Source organism: Lissotriton helveticus, chromosome 9 (assembly GCF_964261635.1).
Source record: "Lissotriton helveticus chromosome 9, aLisHel1.1, whole genome shotgun sequence".
NCBI classification, from domain to species: Eukaryota; Metazoa; Chordata; class Amphibia; order Caudata; family Salamandridae; genus Lissotriton; species Lissotriton helveticus.
Window position 1 is genome coordinate 346,332,304 of NC_136070.1, and position 23,792 is coordinate 346,356,095.

At 45.5% G+C, this 23,792-nt stretch overlaps 1 protein-coding gene across 1 annotated transcript in view; it reads right to left on the reverse strand.

Moving 5' to 3' along the window:
• Window positions 1-21,353, reverse strand: part of LGMN (legumain) — a 97,037-nt gene extending 75,684 nt beyond the window's left edge. Inside the window, exon 1 of the mRNA XM_078660077.1 lies at window positions 21,199-21,353. The gene's annotated coding sequence lies outside the window, so the exon portion shown is untranslated. The remainder of the gene's footprint in view (window positions 1-21,198) is intronic.
• Between the last annotated feature and the right edge of the window lie 2,439 nt (window positions 21,354-23,792).

Sequence of the window (23,792 nt, forward strand, 5' to 3'; positions counted from 1 at the left end):
ATAAGACCCAGTGACCATCTTGAAACGGTATAAGAACTTATTTAGAGTCTGGCCAGTTGTTCTCCATTCCATTAGGGTGAGCAGCGGGATTTACTTAGCTACCCTCACAGCCTACAGCCTGGTTAGTGGTTGCCACCTTCCTAGTGAGGATCTCTGTGCCTTCAGAAGAACCTCCGCCATGATAGCTCAGGTCCTCCCTGGACATGAAGCAAGCATCCTAGGACAGGTTTCAGGGTATTACCCCTCATAAGCCTAGGTACTCCTAGGTGACTCCAGTGGCATGGATAGCATGGGACCTACGTCTGGGTATACAAATGCAAAAAGACAAACTGATGGACAGAATGCTGAATAATGTCATACATTCACCCCGGTACAGAGATCTGGGCCTAATCCATCGTTTTTTTGCTCCCCATGCCAAACCAGGATGCTTGTTTCCGGTCCAGTGAGAACCCGGCTTGGCAGTTCGGGCTTGACTGTTCCCATGAGGAACAGGGTCAAGACTAATTTGCATATGGCTGGGTCTTAACTGGGGTGGCATGGTGAGAAAAAGAACAATGGATTTAACCCAGATCTCTTGACTGGGGGTGAATGTTTGATTTGCTCTGCATTCCGTCCATCACCTGTGCATCTTTTGCTTTCTCGCCCTAAGTGCGCAGGGTATGCCCAGACGTGGGTCCTGGGCTCTCTGTGTCACTAGATTCAAGCTAGCCTGGTTAATGAGGAGTGATGCCCTGAAACTGGTCCCAGGATGCTTGTTTCCGGTCCAGGGAGGACTTGACTTGGCAGTTCGGGCTGGGCTGGACTGTTCCCATGAAGAACAGGGTCAAGACTGATTTGCATATGGCTGGGTCTAAACTGGGTGGCATAGTGAGCAAAAGAACAATGGATTTAACCCAGATCTCTTGACTCGGGGTGAATGTTTGATTTGCTCTGCATTCCGTCCATCATCTGTGTGTCTTTCACTTTCCCAAAGTGACATTTCAACCACCGCAATGTTAAATCCACTCGCACCACAGGAGAGAATTCGCCATTACGAACTCATCGATACCAATCACTATACTGCAACTATTCTGCCAGATAGCCTTTCCTTACATCCCCTCATGCTAATCCAATGCGAGAAGCAGGCCCGTCATACCGAACACACCACCAGGTGCCTTTCACGAACCTTGCAGGTAACGCATGCACGCACATGCCCGGCCTCTTCCCAACACCGCACCCTGTCACCAGGGAGAACTCCGATACAGCAAGAGACATGCAGAACCTTGGACGGTAGCTTTTTAAATGTGAATGCCGGGTAACACTAACCCGTGCAGACAGGCCCCACCAGGGCAAACCTGTGGCACAATCAAGCTACTTCCGTGGATGGCACAACCAGTGCTGCAGTCTCATGGAGGAGCATTTGAGAAACATGCCCCTGGTATATGTCTTACCCCTTGACAAGGGACTTAGAGCTAACTCGAATCAGCCAATCGGGTATACACCAATCACCAGTATGTATATGACGAGTACAGTGCTTTGTCACTGAATGAAGAGTCAAACTTGCTCAAAGTCCTGGGGCTAGAATGCAGATCAGCTGCAAACTTTGAAGAAGAAAAGCAAAAAGTCCAGGGAAGGCATGTTAGAGAGGGTCATTTCCAACAAACAGTTTTCTAGTCAAAGGAAGCCTGATCACCGTCATGAAGCATTGACCTCTATGTAAATCTCACTGTTTCCCTACTGGTCAGTAACCTTTTTCATGCTATCCAGTTATTTTACATAAAAATGAATACTGGACATGCAAATCGAATTGACCTTTTTAGTTTTTTTATGGACTCAGACGTATTACTATGCAGCCTACTACTTGCGGATCAAGAGAGATTGGTTTAATTGATGGGTAGGTGTGCATGTAGGTGCATATCTCATTGCACACTACAGCAGAATGATAGCAGTGACCACATCATAAAGCCTTCTTTCTTTTTTTTTGTTTTTTGCTTCGGCAGAAAGCATCGGCAAAGCCAATAGGTCAACAAGACGAGACATAATGGCTTTGCCAAGGCTTGTTTTTACGCATTTTCATTTTTGGAGTCAAGTTTGGAGGCTGGACATATTTCTCATGGGGCAGACAACGAGGCTCTATTGCATCATTAGTTCCCACTGTTTCACTCTGCTTTAAGTAAACAACAATTTTAGTTTGCAAAATGTTCAAATAAGTGATTTCCCAAGAGGGAAGTGGAACTAGAAATGCTGACAGCTGAGGTAAACCCCTGATGCAAATACAGCCACATGTAGGAGTAACTCCTGCATTCAGCTTTGCAGTTAACTAGTGAGCAGGGGTCTTCTTCAATCCCCTCACTGCACTCACGCACCTCCTGATAATTTGCCATCAAATGTGCTCCCTTCTCCCCCACATAAGCCTGCAACAACTGAGCACGACATCAAATCCCATCTTCCGCCTTTTTAATGTAGTTGAAATATTTGCACTTAATTCTTTCATTTCAATGAAGGCGTCACATTGAGTAATTGATTTTTTTTCTGGAGAGAACTCTCTGTCATTTCTTATGAATGCTGTAAACATTTGGGATGGCGCACCTAAAAATGGTTAACACCGAAAAACAAGCACTGGCAAAGCCAGTAGGTTTCGTCTTGAGCTATTGACTTTGCCAATGTTTTCTGCCATGGCAAAAAGCCACCGCACCGCTGGGGCTGCGGAGTCCTTAGTTACACACCGGTGTCATCTGAATGTGCAGACATTTCCATTTCAGATGCTTAAGAATAAATAAAACACAACACTTATTCTTTATGGATAATACAGACAGCTATAAATCTGTATATAAAGAACCAAAGAAATTTGCATTAAGGTCACACCAATTTCCCGAAACAAAATGGATAAAACACATTTAACACACAGATCCACAATCACCTCAAGTGCTCTTTGTCCCACTTCACCTCATATACTCCTACATTCCCGTCTGGCAAAGCAGACCAGATGAGTATGTGATGATCCCACAATTCCATCCATTATGCCTTACTGCTCGCCAGCTGCAGTACAAGCATTTTTGGGGTGTGCTCTTTCCATAGACAAAGCTCCTCCCTCATTCCCTTTGGCCTGACACCTCCTTTTCTTTCTCAGTGCTTTGAGGCAGCCTGAGAGAACGCAAAGGGGTTGATCTAATAAGGCCTGGTATAGGGGGAGGGATCAGTATCAAAACACAAGAATTCTCAAAGACCCCCACATGGCCATTAATCCACATTAATTCAAGGAAAACTACATACATAATCTCGCGTGTTTGAGTATTTATCTAATTTCACATACATTCTTTTTTAATATTTGTCATTTTTTTGGTAATCATATCCATCTGGTACAATCAAAACACTACTATAGACAAACTACATCAAAAATCATCACAACACGGCGACATGGCCAAGTGGCGAAACAAGATGGCCGCAGGTTAGAGTCGCTCTGCTCCAAACCTCTCCTTTCCGCACCGATCCACCCCTTTAATCCATGCCCTGAGGTAGAACTCAGCTGGCGGAAGACCTGCGGATACGACTCAGTCCGAAATCGAGCCGCCAGTACTGGGGGACCCGAAGTTGCTGCAGCGACGAACAGCGGCCTACAAGACCGCTGAAGCCGGGGCCTCGAGTGAGAGAGAGGCCCATAACGGTGCAGAGACTGGCGGATCACCCTCAACTGTGGTCCGATGATCGGGACGACTGCTTCCTGAACGCCGAAGCGGGACAGGAAGAAACGCACAGGGTCATGCTCCCAACGAGCGGTGAGAACTCCACTGCCTTCATCGGTGCAAAGGCGTGGCGGAGACCTGCTGTGACACCGCCAGAAAAACAGAACGGGACACCGAGGAGTGCGTATCGGGTGGCCTGAGCCCTGGGGAGACCATCAGCCGGAATAAGCTCTGCGGGTGAGGTCGAGCCGAAACCCGAACTGTCAGGGCCGAGGGACTGGAGGTCCCAGCTCTGGTGATCTGGGGCCTACCGGAGTCGGGTACTCGAGTACAGACGAGACCCCTGGCGCTGCAGAGAATAGCAGGAGACTCACGGAGGCTTATCCAAAGACCGAACTGGAGATTCCCCGAGAGCAGAAAGGGAAATCTGGAATCAGCACGGACGGATGTGCTCCCCATGACCAGTGTGAGGACCTTGCCTAAATCGACATTACTACAAGGCTGAGAACCGCTGAGGCAGTGTTCATAAAGCAGAGTTTGGCATCAAGGTGAGTGCCGGGCAGTGGGGCCTACAACGTTAGACCGTTGCTCGTGGAACAGGAAAAAAGTTGGTGTTCCCTGAGGAAAGTGATGCACTGGGGACTGTAGTTGAGGAAGATGCTAGGCCCGAGCAGCTAACAAGTCACCATGAGTGGCCACCATTATAGGTCTGATCTCCAGTAGTCATTCACGGGGAACCCAGGGCCCGCAATGACCGTACGGAAAGACCTGTTAACGGGACAATGGTAGTGGAACACTCTGCAGGCGGCGACAGTATAGCTCCTGGAGTGCATCGGTGGGTTGACCCAAGTCACGGGACCTATCGACGCGGTTCTGGCGAGGTCGCAGTTGGAATTCAAACGCAGTAGTGTTGGTAATCTAGTCGTGAGATCGCTGTGACGCCACTATCTGCCACTATGTCGAACACTAGAGGCCTCAAATCCACCCAGAACAATAAATTGGACAGATACACGTGCCCAAAGGCGGCCCTGACCAACCAGCAACAACCCAGGGACAAACAGATGGGAGGAACGGAAGGAAATGTCCCAGAACCTGCCTTGAAAGATGTCATTGATGCGGTTGGTAAGATCCGTACTTCACTAGAACAGAGAATGGACACGATCTCCTCTGAAGTAATGCTTATCAGAGCGAACCTTGCTACAAATAGGGAAACGGTTAAACAACTTGAAATCACGACCACAAACCTAGTAGAAGACACTAATCAATTACAAAATGAAGTTAGAGAACTGCATACGTTCCTTAAGTTTGCTGAAGGAAAACTGGATGACTATGAAGGAAGAACTAGGCGTAACAATGTACGCATCTTAGGAGTGCCGGAAAAAGGGGGGGGAGAAGCTGCAGATCTCTTCGTGGAGAACCTAAATCACTACTCAACTCCAGCCGAAAGGCCTGTCCAACATCTTCATTGTGGAAAGAGCCCATAGGCCAGCCGAAGCAGGGGAACCCCCCGTCCAATGCTGGCCAGACTCTTGAACTATCGGGATAGAGATGGTATCCTATAAACAGCCAAAGCAGCACCTCTGCTCTGATGGGAGAATTTAGTAATCACCTTCTTTCCGGACTTCACCCAGGCGGTTCAGAGACAGCGCGGATCATTCCTAGCGGTCAAGAAGAGAATGAGGGACAAAGGCCTAATGTTTGCAATGTTGTTCCAGGCTCAGCTTCGGGTGGAGGCTGAGGGAAAAACTTGATTCTTTGATGTTCCGGAGGGGGCTGGTGAGTGGCTGGATGGCTGGAGAGAATCAACGGAACACAATGCTCAAGGCCACTAGGAAGTATGAGGGTGCCCGAAGATGCTTTAACTGAACTTAAAGCCCTTGCAACCTCAAGCCCAGCATTGACTGCTACTTATCTGGTATTCGGGGTTAATAAAGCATGGTTGGGGTAAATACAGACTTGAGTGCTTAGTCTAAAGACTTCATAATAATGCGGAGCCGGCCATGCCCAGGTTAAATTCTTAACTGGGGAGGGTAGGGGTGGGTGAAGAGGTGTATTCCCCCCAATTTTCTTCTCTTAGTTTAATTTTGGGGCGACAGGCACTCTGCATTACAAAAGTCATGGGCAGTTCCAGGCCCAGAGTGCAGGGGAGCAGGGGGGAGGGAGGAGGGGGGGAAGTTGGGAGGGGTTAATACGTTGTTGTTTATTTTTATTGAATCAACAGGGTATCAGGGCTCTGTCGCTCAGAAAGATGGGCACCATGTAAATCCTTATGACTACGCAACGGGATAAGAGTTTTAAACTGATGAGTTGGAACGTGAATGATCTGGAGTACAAAGTAAAGTGGTCTGTAGTACTGCAGCATATCAGGCGCCATGCCCCTGATGTGGTGTTGCTTTCCAATGACGGTGAGGTCCACTTGGGTGGATACATGGGGGAGATAAATAGGCATCACGTGACAATGGGAAGGAAACACATTGACCCTTATGTGGGTATATGTACCATAGGGCCTTCAGGGACTAGGCGCCATGCCCCAGATGTGGTGTTGCTTCAAGAAACACACCTGGTGGGTAACACGTGTAGAGCCCTTAACCGTTGGGGATACAAGCTAGCTGCACATTCAGGTTTCACCACGGGGTCGAGGGGTACAGGAATATTGTTGAGGAACTCCTTTCCAATGACAGTGAGGTCCACTTTGGTGGATACATGGGAGAGATACATAGGCATCACGGAACAATGGGAAGGAAACACATTGACCCTTATGTCGGTATATGTACCACCGGGCCTTCAGGGACTCGCATTCAAAGACTTGGGTTCCATTCTACTGGCGGTATCAGGCGGTCTCCTGGTAGTGGGAGGGGACTTAAACTCTGTGGTCCCCGGGCCCTTGGACCGACGTCCTCCGCGAGAACTCCGCCCTTCTAATAGCTGTCTCCTGGACTTTCTGGAGGCTCTGGGATTGCGGGAAGCTTGGCGATCGTATCACCCTGATACCATCCAACACACATATCACTCGGGTGCTCACAATAGCCAGTCGCAAATCGATTATTTGCTGGTCCCACCAGACCAATCAGCACACATTCAAGAAGTTAAACGCATGGCGAGAGGGATATCAGACCACTCCCCACTGTGGGCTCAATTCGTTATCGGCCGGCACAGAGTGGGAAGGATTGCGCCTATTAATCCCTGGCATCTCCGAAATCCGATGGTACATAAAGCGCTGCATGCTTCGATAAAACAATACTTTCAAGACAATGTAGATGTAGGATCGGTACACTCCCACCAGACACTATCGGAAGCGTTGAAAGCAGTGATAAAGGGACAAGCACTCTCCCAAATAGCGGGAGTGCGGAAGGAGAAAGTGAAAGAGGAGGTTGCACTAGAGGACGAAATCCTCCGTCTGAAGGAAGAGAATGAAGGGGATTCCACTTCGGAAGGGCTCCATGTCCTACAGTTAAAGAGAGACAGTTATAAGGCCTTAGTGACACACAGAGCCAGGGCGATGGGGAGAGAGACGCAGGCAGGGCAGGATATATGATCAAGGGGACAGAGCGGGGAAAATGATTACGTGGTTAGATAAAAAAGAACTTGCAAATCGATTGGTGCCTGAATTAACGGGCGGAGCGGGCGCAGGATCACTGACCCCAAGAGATTGCCAACACATTTGCGGTTCACTACAGGGAGATATACTCCTCGCAATCACCCTACACAAGACAAGACTCCCATGATCTCCTTCATGACATTACATTACCACGGCTTTCGACCCCTGATTTAGAGTTCTTAGAGGGTGCCCTTACACCAGATGAGATTGCACAGGCGATCAGAAGACTAAACTTTGGGAAGGCATCAGGCCCCAATGGCTTACCGATTGAACTCTACAAATTTAGGCCAGATATACTTGCCCCACACATGCGTGCAATGTTTGAAGAGAGTAAGGAAAAGCAGGAACTGCCTAGAGACCAAAGGATAGCGAATCTAGTGACGATACACAAGGAGGGTAAGGCAAGCACGGAATGTGCCTCACATAGGCCAATCTCTCTACTGAATGTCGAACCCAAGGTTTTGGCGAAACTCCTCGCCAATCGACTGGTCAAGGTGATCGGAGGATTGGTTCACCCAGACCAATCAGGCTTTATGGCCCGGCGTAACACTGCCATGAACCTACGCCGAGTGCATGGGGTAATGCGAAGAGCGGCCACTATTCAGGAGGCGGCGATACTCGTGTCATTAGAGGCCTCAATGGCGTTTGATATGCTCAAGTGGCCATATCTTTTTGCAGTCCTTGAGAAAATGGGATATGGCCCCGGATTTCTTCAATGGGTACAACTCCTCCGTTCTAAGCCTCTAGCCCAAGTGGTTATTAATAATAAGAGATCGGAAGTCTTCACCCCGAGTAGAGGGACTCGTCAGGGCTGCCCTCTTTCCCCTCTTCTGTTTGCTCTAGCCTTAGAGCTCATGGCTTCCTAGGTATGGAGGGACCCAGTGATACGTGGGCTGAAGTGGGCGGACACGTGGGAAGACTGGATCGCATTGTATGCAGGCAACATACTCCTGTTCTTGGCCTCACCAAAGGCGTCCCTCATAGCTGTATTAGATATCTTTGCAGTTTTTGACAGGTACTCCGGATATTCGATCAACTGGAGTAAATCGGTGCTATACGTCCTTAAGGGACCCCAGCCTGACCTCCCATGGGGCTGTCCGATACAGGTCACTACGCTGGGCTTTAAATACCTAGGTATCTATATCACGGCTGACCCTACGAGTAGATTTGCCCACAATCTCCTCCCGCCCCTACAGAGATTTAAGAGAGACTCAGAACTACTGGGTAGCACATCTGGATTCCATTAATCATGGCACATATAGGCGGACTGATGACCCGGGCTATGCAATGGATAGATGGCTACTGCCAGGAGGGAACTATAACAGGGCTCTATATTCGAACGCAGGGAAAAGCCTTCTTACAGGGCCAACTAAGCACTCGGTGCAAATTTGGCATGCGGGTAATCGAAGCCTGGGATGAGAACATAGAGCAACATTGACCACCCCCTGTGGGATTCGGACTTGCTTGGTAACTTGTGGAAATCAATAGGCTTAAAAAAAAAATGATCACAACACAACGTAACACAAAACATGGAAATGATTCAAAGATACATTATCTGCTGAACAAACAGGAGTTGTTGCCAATAAATCCTAAGTAACTCACTCCAATGATTTTCCTACCCATTGTATATAACATGGTGTTATACAGCCAGTATTCTGTTCCCACATTCAGAGGTGTCTAAATAAAACTAATGTTTCTTTTTAGAGTGGATAGATTCTTGTTTGAATACTAAACAATAATGTTATGCTTGAGGTGGTACTTCCAATAATTCTCCATGGAAAAGTGCCAACGTGTTTCCACCCCAAAAAGTGTAGGGGCATGTACAAGTCTTTTAGGAGGTCATCATCAGGGCAAAATAAAAAAACGTGTTCAGTCTAGATATAAAGAAAAAAAAACATATAAAAAAAACATAAAATCTGCGATGTAATAATGCCCAGTCTACTGTTCACCAAGTGCAGCCCCGGGAACACACTTGTGCGCATAGTGAATTAGACCAAAAGGCGTATATACAAAATTACAGCCAGATACTGCGATATCTTTGTGGTAAAAAAAGAGACATGACTAGAAGTGTCAACCCAATAATGTGTTTGGTGTGACACCTTACATGCATTCAAAGAGTGTGAAGAATAGTAGAAGTCACCCCTCTTCATAAATTAATGAATGGCGGTTGGGCAAAAAAAAATCTCACCCAAGCTAAACGGTGCGAATGCACGCATCGTGTGTGTGACCACCTCGCGGCAATCTCGGTGTCAGCAATAGTCCGAGGGGGTAAAGTTTCTAAAACATCAAGGGTGGAGGGGGGAATTTTGTTGAGAAAAATTTTGTTTATCTCCTGAATCCGACCAGAGAAGAAAGGGGTTACAACGGCACTTACTTTTCTTGTCAGCCACCCTTTTGAATTGCAACTTGGACCACTTCCGTCAACAGTCCCCATCCTACTTCAAATCAATTACTCTAATAAGAAACATTATTTTATTTGGACACCACTGAGTGTGTGTACAGAATACTGGCGGTATAACCCCATTATATATATACAAGGGGTAAAACAATAATTGGAGTGAGTTACTTTGGACTTATTGGCAACAACTCCTTTTTGTTCGGCACATAATGTATCTTTGAATCATTTCCATGTTTTGTGTTATATTGTGTTGTGACCATTTTTGATGTAGTTTGTCTATAGTAGTGTTTTGACTGTACAAGATGGATATAATTATTATCATAAAAATGACAAATATTTAAAAAGAGTATTTGTGAAATGAGATAAATACTCAAACACACGAGATTGATGTGTACGTAGTGTTCCTTGAATTAATGTGGATTAATGGCCGTGATGGGAGTCTTTGAGAATTCTTGTGTTTTGTGGCAGCCCGAGGGCTTCATTACGCGCTTCACAAGAAGCCAATATCACATTTCAGATAAGAAACAAAGGTTGGGCTTTGAAGCTATCATCAAATTGCTCTTAAAGGATACTTAACCCAGATGTTCTAATAACATGCTGAAGATAGATTGAGAGATACGAGATATACACATCAGTAGAAGTATAATAGGGACAGACGGATAAATGTTATTGAAACATGACCACCAAAGGTATGTGCTAGTAAACAGCTATAAAAACACTGTTTGTACTACAATGCCAGGCAGTGTACAAATGTCCTTCTGTACCACCATTTTGGGTTGCTCCTTAGGTTTAAAAAATGTAGATAATGTAGCTCTCCCTGGAGCAATGCCAGTTTTCAAAAAAAGCATCAAAAAAATGAACAAACCATCACCATCTGCACTAGAATTCTAAACTATTGCTATGCTCTATTAAGATGACACACACATACAAAAATAATAGAACTCAACTTTATTTACATTCTATTTCGAAAGAGTTACGCCAATTAGGCGGCAAACAAGCACGCTGCCTAACAACGCTTACCCTGCTCAACCTGTGTGCCCTTTAACAAGCTCTATATTTCCCATTACACAAATGTTATAACTAAATATAAGGCCTTGTTTGCTTATCCATGGTAAAAGGTGGTTTAATAAAGTGAGACGTTGTCTGCTTTTCGATAGAAAATGTAATACAATAAATGATTCATTCACACGATTGTCCATTTTCTCTCTCAAATACTTGATAGTAAACAGGAAGTAATCCTTAAAATGAAGCACAGACACATTTAGGAACCTGCCCTTCTGCTCCTGAAACACGCTGCGTGCTTCTACCTAACCCACGTGAGCAAGAAAGACAAAGAGAGAGTCGAGTCAGGTCACGGTGGAATAATTCTTTACTTCCTCATGTGCATATGACTCACTGTCTCGTGACATTACAGACCCAGAGCACCAAACAAGGTGAACAGTCATTTACAATCACTCTTTATCTCCTGTTTACCCGAGCCTTACAAGCCCACTACATTTTAGGGTTGTGTGAAATCCGAGAAAGGGATAAGGTCCAATGGGTGAGAAGAAAGTCACTACCATTATAGGAGTTTCTGATGCACGGACTTGTGTTTGTATTTACTGAAGCATGTAGATATGAGCTACTCTCTGGCTAGATAGCAATTAACCTGGTCACAGGCTTGTTCTTTTAACTGTGATGGTGGCTCAGCACGGCTGGTCTTACTTTTAATCTGCTCTTAGATAATCTCTGGCCATTTAGAACACATGTTTTTAACTGGATCCTTCAACAAGGCAGAGGTGGTAATGTTTAGTCATACTTCTGACCTCAGCTGTGAGGTGGAGGTAACTGCACTATATACGGTATATGGAATTGTGTGCAAGCCCGGATTGTTCAAGGACACTGCAGTCGTGAGTAATAATCTCCCCGAGGTGTCATCTACTACATTATACACTCAGACTGCAGAGAGCTATGGATTTCCATACAAGATGCGCTGCATCTGTCCTGTAGCCTGGGGTTCTGAACTACCATGCACTTTGGCAGGGAGTCTGAACAGAGATTTTGACCGCACAATTGGTAAAAAAATCAATTTATTAGAAAAAGCCTGAATTCACTAGAAGCAACCATAATGGCCAACCACCTGGATTTGTAGAAAAAAAGAGTTGTAAATATGGATGAAATTTCAAATTTAAAGTCAGGTCCATCTCCCCCACTTAAGATTTTCATGCTCGCCTGCTAAGAGTAGCTTCTGGATGAAACAACACTCACTTAAACTCAATGGCAACAAAAACGAGCTATACAATTTTGGAAAAGGCTCCCCGATTTGGTCTCCCCTAGTGTCCCCAAACCTGTCAGTGCTCCATCCTCTTGCAAGTCAGCTACATACTTAGGTGTTCTCTGTGACGTGACCCTTTCATTTTTGAAACCGACCAACACCCTTAAGAGGTATGTGTTTTTCTGTCGGCTCTCACCTGAAGTCAGGTTAGTAAAGGGAGTACTTGGCCCAATTTGCACAGCCACAGAAAGATGGACCCCACAACATCAGAGGCAAACTGCTCCACTCACCAGGGTTGTGGCCCAATATCCCCTGCATTTGAACAGGGTCTGAAGCAAGGTGAAGATAGTCAGCCAGGGTCAACCCACGTAGGACTCGAGGCAGCCAATCCTACTGCAAGAACTTGCATCCACAGTAGGGGCGGCATCTTCAAATATCACCAATCCCACAACTCATGCATCGGAGAAAAACAGGACAAGGTGGTACAACAGAAATTATACAGTTGGCCCTTTAGTGTGCCCTATAACCAATCAGTCATGTGTGAACTATAAATTATATATTAGATTATGCCAACAGTGTCTACTGGATCTGACAAATCTAAAATTTGGCAAAACGCAGGTATGGACCAGACAGCAGTTACTCGTGGAACGCAACTTAGTTACACATAGCTTGTGCATCCTCAGGTCAGGGCTGTAATGTCTTTATCTAATACACAAGCGCCTGTCCAAAACTGTGCTTAGTTACATTAAATACACAATTGCCTGTTACCATCCTTCAAGAGCTCTACTATCTTCAAAATCAAACTTGCATGTCCCTGCATTTCACACCTATGGTTAACCAACAATTTGCTCCAGTTGTGCCTAAGCTAAAAAAAATATATATTTTCTACAATCTTAATATTTTTTCTCCGTTCTTAGCTTGCAGACTACCTGGCACTATAGCGCCTAGAGCGAGCACTATAGTAAACTACAAACGTATATTCAATCATTCACTTACTGGGTGTGCCCTCTCAAAAATGCACCACCGGAGAACTTTCCGACTTACGACTGCTAAATCACAAGATGTGCCTCAGAGAGTATCGTTGTGTAGGGGTCATAGGAGCATTGCCCGCCTCGTCTCACTCATCAAGCTTTTTTGGAGGGTGCATTTTCCTGCCCCAGCAGGCACGTAGGTCAGCGAAGAATAAGGAGTAACTGATCGCCAAAGGCGTCCAGTTATTATGAGGAACGCACCTAAAACTTCCTCAAAGCAGCTGACGACATAAGAGTCATCCGTGATCAAGGAGGTACTGCCTTATTAGTCCTCCTAGACTTGTCAGCTGCTTTCGACACGGTTGACCACAAGATCTTGGTCGACCGTGTCGAGAGGATGGGCATCCAGCTCACTGCTAGAGATCTACTGGCCTCCTTCCTGGCAAACAGAACCCAGGTGGTTACACTGGGCCCCTTCCAGTCGGCTGACCTGTCGTTACCGTGTGGGGTCCCCCAAGGCTCATCCCTAAGTCCGACACTATTTAATATATACGTGTCGGACCTTGCTAGTGTCATCAAAGCTGGGTCTGACCTCATACGCTGACGACACCCAGTTGGTTCTGGCCATAAAGGGCGATGGACAGAGGGTGGCGGAGAGATTCCAAGACGGGATGACTGCCATCGGTGAGTGGATGGCAAGAAATTGCCTGAAACTCAACTCCGATAAAACGGAGGTGGTTATCCTCGGTAATCTCTCCCCAGCATGGTCGGCAACCTGGTGGCCAGCGGCCATGGGCATCCCTCCCTGCCCCACGGTCAAAGTTAGAAACCTAGGTGTCACCTTCGACGACCAGCTCAACTTCATGGCCCACGCGAACAAGGTGGCTGCCAATGCTCATTTTAAGCTACGAATGGTAAGAAAAATCACACCATACCTACCAGAGTCAGCAGCTAAAACACTAGTCTCCTCCCTAGTGCTTTCTTCATTAGACTACTGCAACGGTCTGTTGCTTAATGCCCAGAACAGAGTCATCAATAAATTACAGACCGTGCAGAATGCCGCTGCCCGCGTACTCTCAAAAAAACCTAGATTTGCACCCATCTCGGACACGCTTAAAAAATACCATTGGCTGTCCATTCACAACAGGGTCAAATTCAAATCTCTGTGTATAGTCTTCAAATCACTACAGGATCTAGGACCCCGATTCCTCAAAAAGCAACTGATTCTTTATAACCCCCCGAGAATGCTTAGATCCACCTCTCTTCACCAACTAGTGGTTCTACGCAGCCGAACAGTTTCCTGGGGCGATCGCCGCTTTTCAATCGCGGCCCCTAGACTCTGGAACACCCTACCTAATCACATAAGAACCAGCCCCACTCTTCTTCAGTTCAGAAAAAAACTGAAAACATGGCTCTTCAATCAGTAACCCACATCTCCGCACTTTCTGTTTAGGGTGAGACTTTAATGCAATTTCAGCACCGAGACGCCTAAGGGTAATTGTACGCGCTCTACAAATGGCATTAAATAAATAAATAAAAATAAATAAAACTGTTCTATAACAGGATGCAGAAAAAGAGGTTGTGCTTTTCGCCACCTTCTACCTCCACACCACGTATCGTGCTGTGGCGAGGGTTGATGATGTTATTCACAAGGTAAAGGAAGAGTAAACACTTCTGTCCGTTTACATATGTAATAACTCATGTTGTACAAGAATATGTTTGTATAGCAATTTATACAACTCTTCTGCAGTTGCAAATAACATGCAATAATATTATTTATTTTACTGGTACTTCATTTACTAACTTCAAAATTATGAAAGGTTGAGTTGGCCTGGATAAGATTCAAACTCATGACCAGATGATAAAAGGAAATGTCAGCAGCAAGCAATTGGCCCACTGGGCCATCTTTCCAGAGTATATATGCATTGTGGATAGGACACAGGACATTTAACTTCTATTGCACAGCCTTTGGGAGTCAAGGTGGGGGTCATTTGATACCACCAGCATAACCAGTACGGATGGTGACCTAGGTGTGAACATTGGGAGTATGATGTGAATAAAGGGAAGCATTAAGCTACAGGTGCAATAGAACCCTGGCAGTTCACCCCAGTTTTTCCAAGAGTAGCTCATTGCAGGAAATGAAAGAAGGGTGGAAACTTCTCAGCAAAGTCAGTAGAGCTGCCAAGGACTAAACCTTCTTCCAAACATCTTGGTGGCCATCAAGCCCAGCAAGGGCGTTTGCATGAATTACCCCTCTTTCTCCCTTTCATCCATAAGACTGGAATTAACCATGTCTTAAACTAATCCAAACCTGTAGTATGGGTATTACATGCATGCACTTAATCTCTCCAAGTTATTATGCAGGAGTGTTGCAGTAACTGTGCAATGGGCGCTAGAGGCAGCATAGCACCGAGGACGGTGATTTCCCCATCATGATACTGCTGTGCAAAAGATTGAAGCTCCAGTAGCGGGTGATCACACATACCTGGGCGACATGCCTGCTGGTCACCATTTCTAATGCGACAGCTGGTGTTACAGTAAAACATAGCTGTGCTGCCTGCACTCACACTTGCATGCATAACACGTTGGGTATCTGACAGCAAGGAGAGCGCTCAAGGGACTTTATCCAGGTTTCACTCACCTATCATGGCTCCTTACATACCAAACCCTGGTGCATATGTTTCTCGTTTTGAGTCTTTTTCTGCTGTGTGCCAGTGAAGTGATCTACTGATGATTATGGTCATCAAAAGGAGCACATATGCGTTCCAGTGTATCAGATTGGGACATCCTGTCTACCAAGTGAACGATGTGTGTGTCATGAAGACAACTCATAGGTTTAAGCAAAAAGCTGTGGATTATTGAAATCACATAACCAGATCTTCCGTTGGCCCCCCAATGGTGGGGAGAGTATCAATTTCAAGCACATAAATTTGAAGATTTTCTCAGTTTTTGGCCATAGTTCCTTCATTTTGCCACTTTTGGCCTCAGAAGTTGCAGGGGCTGGTGAAGTTTCCGCAAAGAGGATGTTGGCACTTTGATAGGGGTCTGTGTCCCGCTGCCCCCTCCCTTGGCTGAACTTCGGGTAGGCGGCTTGCCGGCACCCCCCAGTGGCTACTCTGCAAGTTCTTCCGCTGGCCCGATCTTCAGCGCCCTGCTTAGTTCAAGGCGCTATTAGGCTGTCAGAATTTCGGGAGGTCAGACAGAGGACAATACCTGCTGCAACCCCTAACACTAAAGTTATCGGTGCGGGCCAAGTGAGCTGGTGACGTGGGTTGGGTGTTGTGGGTAAGAGAGACGTAGTTGAGGACAGAGACTAGGGCCGTGTTGTGGGAGGCAATGTAGTGTTTATTTGCGTCCTCGTGGGCCACAGTCAATGCTTCTGATGGTGGGCAGTGTGTCGCTGGAGTACTGATGAGCCCTGTGTCCAAACGCAAGAATGTTGGGATGGACAGCTTTTCTTCATGTGTGTGTGGGGGGGGCATAGCTGCTCAAGATGAATCAGTAGGTCTCTGTATGGGGGAGGGGATGTGGGACAGTGCTTTTTAGAATGTATCGCTGTTTCTCCGTGGGAGAGGGCAGGGCACGGTTTCTCAGGGGAGGAAGAGTGATGGGGCTTCTGAGGGTGGACGGTAGTTCTTGGGAGCCGGGCTTGGACGGACAGTGCTCGGACGGAGGTGTGTGACATTTTCGATTCAAAAGAGGCGCATGGACAGTGCTACCGAAAACAACACTGGGAGAATAAGAGTCAGTGCATCTCTGGGTGGACGTTGTTGCTCTGAGGTGGGCAGTATGGGTCAGAACTTCTCCGCATGGGCACCTGTTTTTGGCAAGAGAGTATGGTACTGAGCTTCTCAGGATGGACAGTGTTGCTCTGGAGGAGAGTTTGGGTGAATGCTGTTTTTTTAACTGTATACTCAGCACAAGTATTCTCGTCAAAACTGCACCTTGCCTTTTCCTTTCATCCGACACCATAGGTTCCATTGCTGAGGCTTTGAGCAGCGCTCGTCACCACTAATTGCAATAATTACCGCTCACAAGCTCTTCATAAGTTAAGTCTTCTATTACATGAACAGTCCCGGCTGAACACGGAGGGCAGCAAAAAAACAACTCTCTCCAGTGCCGTACAAACATAACATGTCCACATTATAACATGACATTTGGCAAGTACAATGTGGTACAGTTAAATAAAAAGCACAAGGGACAAAAGTAATTAATAACACATTATAATTTACATCACAACACCACGCAGCGTGTGCACCCCACACCCATGTTTTTTTGCTGTGCTAAAGTGCACAGCAGTTTTGACAAAGGCAAAGCCAAAACCTCTGGCTTACCACTAATAAGGTCCCAAAGGCGAGACCTATTGGCTATGCCAATGCTTGTTTTCTTTTGTGTGAAGCACTCCATTAGAGGGCAGGTGTTGTTGAAAAGTCTACCTTGTGTAAGTCTCTCTTTCTAAACTCCTGACTGCTTCTCTTCAGGATGTTCCTGAATATTTCTCTATAGAATTGGTCGAGTCTGAAGCACTTTAAATAGTTTCAAGTCATTGCTGAGAACCCGTCTAGAAATGCAGGCAGAGTACGTGATATTATTATTGCTTGCTTAGCGTCTTATTATTCATTGAATCACATATAGATGTTGCAGTAAAACCTCAAGAGTTTCCATTCGGAGTTCAGAATCAATGAACTTAAAATTCAGCTTAATCAGAAACTCAAGTTTCCCTCCGTGGTTTGCTGTTTATCATTAACAAAGACAATCAGCACTTATCTGCTTGTAGCTGGCTAAAGTTTAAAATTAGCTTACCTGAACAAACTAAAACATTAACTCATTCTTTTATATTGTTTTTTTAAGCTAAGCAAGAAACAACCACATGAATAAAAATGCAGTTGTGTGCTACCTGGCTTATGGAGATTAGGTACATTATCTACGAGAAATCCCTAAATAATGAATGAGGAAAGCCCATGCAAATCATTAACAATCTTTGGCAATGCCAAAAAGTCTGGCTTTACAGGGATGTTCTATGGTAATGTAGAGCATTACAAGTGGGTGGCATTGGAATGGAAAAGTATTTATGTAGAAGCAAAGCACTGCAGAATAATATTGGTGTAGGTTAAAAGGACAGGTGACAGTTGCACTGGCAAGCCAGACCTTAAAATCAATGTGAGTTAATGGTGGTCCTCCTCTCACCTGTGCTGCTGCCAGAGAAAAACACCATCAATTATCTAAGACACTTTTAATGGTTTTACAATGTCATGTGCCTGCCCCTGAAAGTTCAAGCTCGGGCAGCTGGATAAATAAATAAAATTAGCACAGCTGTGTGGAGGGCAAGCACGTTTTTGTGGAAACATAATTCCTGTCCAGTCAAAAACATGTACTCCTAGGTCCCATCATGTGGGCGGAGCCAAAGCCTCTATTTACTGGTGATTCCAACATAATTGTCTGGCGAGAGCTGCGCTGTCAATCAAGACCATAAAACATGTTCTGCTGTGCTGCACATGCTTCCATAAATGCCAGTCCCCCCAACCAGCAACATGCCTCCATTTAGTTATTTTCCAGTTAGCCTTCTCCAATTTCTTCTAGTGAAAACTCCGTGGATGGACACCAACTACTTTGTAAATTAATGAGCAAAAACAACACATCCTTTGGCCTATAAAACCAATGAACAGATGCCCAAGTTGCACATCATTTTCCTCACCTGGTTGTTTTAGCTGTGAAAAATTACCACGTTGTAGAATCAGAACAGGTAGAATTTTATGTGAGCAAAGAGTCATTGTGAATGCGGAAATTTCAATGGTATAATGGAATTTCCACATCTTTAGTGTTAAAACCAATTTGTGGTTATGCCCAGTTTTTACATTCCTCTACCCATCCAAAACACACAGTTAGCTCTACCAGAGACATCAGTAGCTCCGGGCAGGCCAAACATTGTTTTATTTTGGGGAATAATAGACGCTCTAACTGAAAAATTCCCTTCTCTGCCTCATCAGGATTACTGAGCTGGAGAGAATGAGGCCCTATGAGTTTCAGTGCAGGAATGACAAGAAATGCCACCATATTTAATGGGTGTATTTGGGAGTTGGCTTCTTCGTAGGAAAAAAAACATTTTCCTCATGGAGAAACAGTAAAAAAAAAAAGCCTGCAAAAGTATATGTTCCTGAATGCAAATGTTCCTAGTATTAAAGTCTAAATGCTAAATTATAAGCATTGAATCACTCAAGGAATTATGACCGTAGTAAATTACGCCAGTTACTCCTGAAATCATTTGTTAATCCTATAAAAATGAGAACTTTGATTAAAAAATATGGGTAATCTTATAAGAAAAAACGTAATCTTTTAAAGTGAGGACATCCTGGGCTTTTTTTGTGGCCGGTGGGTGGGGTTTTGCTTCCTTTATTTTGTTATAGTGTTACGTTTGTAATTGTTTCTTCTTGTGGCTCTTTGATTTGGGCTTCTTCCTACTTCAAGACAGCGCTAGAATATTTGAAAAAGAGGCAATTACAACTGAAGCACGAACTACCACCTTGCAAGATACATAGGTGACTCATTTAGGAACTAAAACTTGTAAAGTGTAAATATTCTGCACTTTTAAAACACGGATTGGCCTGAATGTGCAAAATAGGTGAAAATCTGACCCCTGATTTGGGCTCCAAATCTAAATTATTTTAACCTGCCTTCGCCTTTTTCTAAAAATGTACACTTCCATGCCACATTATAGAGAAAGTGTGTAATATGTACACTAAAAATAACAGTCACATATTATACATTAACAATCAGGAGCCCCATTTCGACCTTTAAATGTCACTTGTACCAAAGACATGGCATGTCCCATATCTCACGTACACTGCCCTCTCCAATTTCAAAATGTAATTCTCCTTTCGACTGAATATACTAATCATTTGAAACAAATAATGACAAGAAATTCCCTAATGTTTACAACAGATCCCTTAGAGGTCTGTGGGACGCGTCCCTTCCGGCAACCTATGACTCCTGCAGGCCAATAATCAACCCCCACTCTGCCCCCTACAACAAAACAGCACCGCTGGACACAAAAAGACATCCTTTAAGCAGGGTCACTGTGACACCCCCAGAGGGGCATCCTAAACTTCACCTGCAGTGGCATGCATTAAGAGAAGGGGGTGGGGGTTCCCTGCCTCATTCACTATAGACCCGACCTTGTAAGTACAACAAAGATGCTAAAGAGGCCGTTCCAAGGGTTTCCCACCAAGCCACCACCAACTTAAGGCCTGTCCTCCTGCCAAAACAGCGACGCAAGCAGGACAACCCGCCACTGCCAACAGCTTTATCTGAGGTCCTGGGTGACAGCATGCTACCCCTGCCTTATCCGAGACCCCCCCTACCCAGTCAAACTGCAATAGAGCTACGGTTCGAATCCATGGTGGTGCGCCTCCTTCTGGCCTACCCTGCAAGGACCCAATGTCAACATTCCTGTCCATAACCACAACAACAACATCCGTGGCCTTAAAGCACCCTACCAAATAGGGCCAACCGGACAGACGCAGCACCCTTTGTTAGTATTGTTATGTTCAAGCGTTTGTCTAAAGTAGCTATAGACTCTTTGTCCTTCAGGGGCGTAGCTTTTCAGTATGATTGGTTTGGGGAGGGGGGTGATCTTCAGATTTCCTACTAATCACGCTGGCATATAATGTTAAATAGATTATGCGGCAAGCAGGGTGCACAAGAAGGGTTTAAGGGCAGTGAAAAGGTAGAGGAATGTAGATTGTTACTAAGAGAGAAAAAACACACTATTTTGTGAAATAACGAACATTACGGTTTTTTTCAAAAACTTCAAAGGGAGACAATGTGTGTGTACGTTTTTGTCTGTGTGTAAAAAATCCGGGTGAAATCCGACAGACAACTCCCCATCCCTGCCTGAAAGCACCTGTATCCAAATATTTTTCATAAAATACATTTATTTTGGGGTGTGTAAACAGCCCCCTGCAGTTGCGCCCCTGTTCGTCACACTGACAGGTCAAAGACCGCACCCGGAAGATATTTCAGCAGGCAAAGTGTAATAAGTCCATGTTGCCCTCTGGGTGAGGGGCAGATAGGGGCTTGACCACTGCCTTGGGGAGGGGGGTATGACTGTCATGGCTTCTCCTCTCCCAGCAGCCATGAAGTGGTCGAGTCCGTTCTGCCAACCATGGCAAAAAAAGCCCCTCTTGATCATGTGTGATACCCCTGCCAGGGATGGTTTTACCCCACTGACCCGCCCGCGGGTGGCACCCCTAGCCCCGGGTTGGATGTGCTGCTCTTTGTTGTGCCCCGTGCCCGGCTGCCCTGTGTTATCTGCTCACCTGCGGTCGGCTGTGGCCTGCCGGCTGATCTCCACAGGATATCCGGACACTGATTGTAGGGCTGCGGCTGGAGCTGTCTGTGCAGGCAGGGAGGATGTGGGGTAACAAGACTGGCTGCTTCCTCCTATGGCACCAAAACACCACCAGGGGCAGGGCCTGTGGAACAAAAACAGCCCAGAACGAGTGATCAGACAGCCAAACCCCGCCCCGGGGGCAGGCCATAGAGACACAGGACACCCCCAGAAGGAAGGCAGCAAACCCCTCCCACAGGCAGGACTCAGACGGCACCAAGCCGGCCGAGGGGCGTGGCTTAAAGACCGGGCAGCCCATCCATTGGCGAGTAAGCTGAAAGCTCCCACCCGTTTTATTTATGCACCTTTTCAAAATTATTTTTTTTGTTATTGCGATTGTTCCCAAGAGCGACGGTCGTCATTAATTATCCCCAATCGTGTCCCAGGTGAATATCGATTGTAAGGTTGTTTAAAAGGCAATAGGTACGTTGTAAAATCAACCTACCTAATTAAGATCTTCAAAATAGAGAGCAGAGTGTGCGTGTGTTTTTTGTTTGTGCGTGCATGTAAAAAATCTTAAGTGAAATCCGACATCAACCTCAAAAGACCCCCACTGAAAGCACGTGCTTTTAGGCACTGCGAGATTAAGTGATTTTTCCAGACTCATGGGGTCATATTAACAAGAGACATAACGCCGCTTTTCCGGCGATTATTTTAACTCATTATTAACAATGCGCCACTAACATGCATTAGCGCATGTTAGCAGCCGTTTCATTTACGCCTCGCATCGCTAATGCGATTCAAAGTAGGCGTAACTTCCAAGAAGCAAAAAGGGAAAAACTCGCTAACCAGCGATAATGAAAGCCACGCTAACCGCGGTTATAATCCTTGGTATCTAAAGTCTGCTTTATTTCCGACTTTGCTACCTGTATTTGGGAGGTAGATCGCAAGGTTAAGTCCACACCTCCCTATTATCAACATTTTCATTAGCGCAGTTCTCTTATCGCAGGATTTCGCACGCTAATGATCATTAGAACATTGGAATGTTGGGAACTCCATTGAAGACAATGGAGTGCTCCAGGCTTATAATGGCTGGTATAAGCCTGGAGCTCAAACATTCCAATGTTTCTTTGTAAAGGCTTCAGGGAGTCTGAAGGGATTCCAATCCCCTCACGTTCCCATAAGGCTTTGGTTTTTTTGTTAGAACATTCTGCCCTCTGGTGGCTGAATGTTCTAATAGCCTTATAGCGCTTTTGTAGCTGGGCTATCCCGGCAATTAAAGTCCCTCTCCCTTGTTAAAGCCTTTAACGCTGGAGAGGGCCTTTAATAGCCGGTATAGCCCTCTACGGCGGGCTATAAGGCTATAGTATCACCATCTATCACCGGACTTCACATCGCCTGTTAGCAAAGCACTGCAAATACGCCGCTAACACAGCGATGTAATACGGCGATAATGAAAAACTCGCTAAACACATTTAGCAATAATTATCGCATGTTGTTGTTGATATGCCCCATAGGATCTTGAATTGACACAGAGACTGGAAACTGGTTCCCCAGTTAATAACTGGGCAGCTCTAACCCTAGTGGCACATGCTGGTTAAACGGAGGGTGGCAGGCAGAAGCCTCATGAAAGCTTGGCTCTTTATGGTCTTCTGGTTCAGTCTGGACCTCGGGCCAGAGCCAGGGAGTACGCCCTTGGTGTCTATTTCTCACATTAGGCCTCTATCAAAGTGCTGCTCTGTGGTTAGATCAGTGGACGAGGCACAGGGAGAGTGTTATTTGCCCAGGTTCAAACAGTTTGTTAAATTAGTAGACCCAGGACTGCAGTACAATGCTACTTGGTACAAAGGTTATATATTTACCTCTGTACTCTTTTTTGTTGACTATTACATGTGACTGGGCACCTCCCTTTTCTCAGAAAATGTTCAGTACATTTCTAAAAATCTCGGTGACTAACAGTTTTCAAATTGTATCAAAATACTCCCAATCTCGCCATAAAGTGAGCTGCAGGAGCAATAAACCAATCCACTGGAATTATGGGGCAGGGGAGGGTCATTTTGCGGCAGGGATGAGTAAATTATGCACAAGAAAAGGCATATTATGCTGCGTAATTCGGCACATCTTATGGTAGTATTACTTCACTATATTGTCATTTTTGCACTTATAAACACTTTCTTGGCATTGGTTGCACTTAATTAGTACCAGTTTAACATCCAAATGTACCAATAAGCAACAGAAAGGTAACTAGTCTAGCTTTGCAAAGGATCATCAGCTGCACAGCAACATGTGTCATTGTGTTATTAGGAACTTTTGAACCATTTGAGCTAGAAACAAAATTCTTTTGTTAAAACCCGCAGACAATGTAGCAAATGATGGATTATGTGGCAAATGCGGCAAATCTATAATTATTCAAAAAATGCAGCTGCCGTACAGTCCCACATATCCATCGGCCCTGGCAAAAGATTCCAAAAAGTGATTGCCCAAGAACACGCAATTTGGCCAAATGGGAGGCCAGGATTAAAAAGCTATTCTCCTGGTTCCATATCACCAATTAATCCACTAAACCACAACTAGGGTGTCAGT